Source organism: Chrysochloris asiatica, unplaced genomic scaffold (genome assembly GCF_000296735.1).
Source record: "Chrysochloris asiatica unplaced genomic scaffold, ChrAsi1.0 scaffold00064, whole genome shotgun sequence".
In the NCBI taxonomy this organism is placed as follows: Eukaryota; Metazoa; Chordata; class Mammalia; order Afrosoricida; family Chrysochloridae; genus Chrysochloris; species Chrysochloris asiatica.
In genome coordinates this window covers 266,500-269,284 of record NW_006408582.1, presented here as the reverse complement: position 1 = coordinate 269,284, position 2,785 = coordinate 266,500, and positions in this window count along the sequence as shown.

The following is a 2,785-nucleotide window of genomic DNA, read 5'->3' as shown; positions in this document are numbered from 1 at the left end:
CCTGCCTTCCTTTGTGTAAAGCTCCTCCCTGCAATAAAAAGGAGGCACAGACTGAAGCCAGCATGTGTTACTGCCTGCATTTACTGCCTGCAGGGGCCATGATGCCTGTAGTCCAGGGTCTGCCCTCCAGTTTCACATCCACTCTAGTTTCGGGGTGTCTTCTTGTCTCTCTTGTTGTGTCTTTGTGTGTATTCTTTCTCTATCTCTGTCGCCACCAGATCTACCTACTTCGTGAACCAAACTCCCCTGTCGAGGCCGGTTCTCTACAGAAGAGGGCTTGAAGTTCTTATTGACAAAGGTCAAAGACTACAAAGTCTTCAGTATGGATTGCACCCAATGTAAGAAAAAGAAAATCTTCACAAGTGAACTAATAAATAACATCATGAGAAACAGAGAAATGAGTCCTGATGTGGTGCTGTGGATTAATGCACTAGACTGCAAAGTCAGTTTGAACCACAAGGTCGGCAGTTCAAGCCATTCCTGTATAGAAACCCTATACTGGGTCACTATGAGTCAGAACCAGCTGGATGGCACTTAACAACAGCAACAACAAAGAAAAGATTAAAGTGAAAGATATTATTTTGCTGGGATTCACAATGAACTCTCAAGAAAGCAGCAGTCAAGAAATCAAATGACTTATTGCACTGGGCAAATGTGCTACAAAAAGACCTCTTAAAGTGTTAAAGACCAACAACACCACTTTAAGGACTAAGGTGTGCCTCACCCAAGCCATTTATTTTCAATTCCCTCATATGCATTCAAAAGCTGGGCAATGAATCAGGAAGACTGGAAAAGAATTGATGCATTTGAGTTGTGGTGTTGGAGAAGAATATTAAAAGTACTCTGGACTGCAAAATAACACAAACATTTGTCTTGGAAGAAGTGAGTAAAATGATTCCTGGAAACCTGGATAGCAAGTCTTTGTCTCTCATAATTTGGGCAGGTTATCAGGAGGGACCAGTCCCTGGAGGACATAATTCTTAATAAAATGGAGGGTTAGGAAAAAATAGGGAAAATCCTGAGGGAGTGGAGAAATTTTTTACTGTTAGTTCCTTAGCAACTTTGTCATTTGGCTTCTTTATTTCACAGCAGATGTGTAGGTAGATAAAGTGACTTACTATTACATATTTGGAATTCTCCAGGTCTCCTGACTTTATTTTTGTACAATGTACTCCCTTGAGACCAAGTTCAGTTAAAGCCTTATTGTCAGTTTTGTGTCAGATTAGTCCTAGCAGTCAATAATAAGAGATGTCAGGAAACAAAATGGCACACTAGAGAGAGAGTGTTAGAAACCAACCAATCAAAGGATTGTTGTTAAGTGCCGTTGAGTCGACTCCGACCCATAGCGACCCTGAACAGGGTTTCCAAGGAGCAGCTAGTGAGCTTGAACTGCCAACCTTGCAGTTCAATCGGCTTTGTAGTCTGGTGCATTAACCCACAGCGCCACACCAGAACTCCCGATGGGAGCAAGAAAAAAAGTATATTGAAGAGAACAACAGGGCCAGGAATTACGAGATACAAAGAAACATTGAGGGATATTTTGTATTGGATTTACTTCAGATCTAAACTTTTAAAAAATTATCTCAACTTCTAGAAACAGAGAGAGAGGTGGAAATACAGACACAAAAAGCATAGACATTAGCAAATAAAGCAGAAATACACTGTTTGAGATTGATTTCTTTATACTTTATTTCCTGTAGCAAAATCTAGTTTATATTCATCGTGTGCCAAATTAGGCCAGTATACCAACAACCCAAAATGAAAATATTACTGGTTGTAATGTAACACAGAACCCACATATGCACAAAGTATTTTGAGGTGGTTTACAGTAAAAGGGACAAGTGCCATAGAAGTGTAGATAGTTTACTACCCAATACTGGTCTCCCAGGAGTAAAGCTTGTTGTCATCATTCTAACATGTAATTGTCACAGTAGTCATAACAATAGCTAACATTTGAGTGCTTAGAAGGTGCCAGCTCTAATCCAAGTGTTTTACATAGATATCCTCCTAACAACACTATGAGATAGGTATACCATTACCATCTCCATTTTATAGTTAAGGAAACTGACCAAGTCACTCAGCTGGTTGGTGGCAGGACAGGGAATCAAACCTATGCAGTCTGGCTCCAGAATCCATTCTCATAACCACTATTTTCCATGATTTCTCAGCCACACCTTCCCCAATCTCCTTAACAAACAAGTAACATTCAAGATAGGACGACTGACTAAAGAACTGTGTTTTGGTCATCTGGACAAGAAAAGGGTTTTATTTCATCACACACAGATGTCTGTGGTTGACAATGTCATCAGTGATGTGGCCTGAGGAACAACAGTGTGCTCTATTCTGCCAGCATTCTCAAACTCACCGAAATTGGAAAAATAAACATTTTAATCCTTTCCAGACTCATGTCATATGGTAAGAAACTTAAGCTACTCCGAAGGCCCTGGAAATGGGGAAGACAGGGACAAGGAAGGATGGCTTAAGGAGGAAGAGTGTGTGTGTATGTGGGGGAGGGGAATGACTTGCAAAAGCTTTGGTAGCGTGGTCTGCATGATCTGGCCTCAGCTGAATGGGACCTCAGAGTATCTCCTGTGTCAAGGATCCTTGGCTTTGCCTCAAGCCCACCATCTCCTTCAGTCACGTTGATGGCAGGGGCAGAGAAGAACATATGTAGACCATTTCTCACTGGAGAGGAAAACTTGTCACCTGGCTTTGCAGAGAAGGTTCCACATTATGCTCATAGTACATTATCTTTACCATACTAGGATATCACATTTTAAAATGA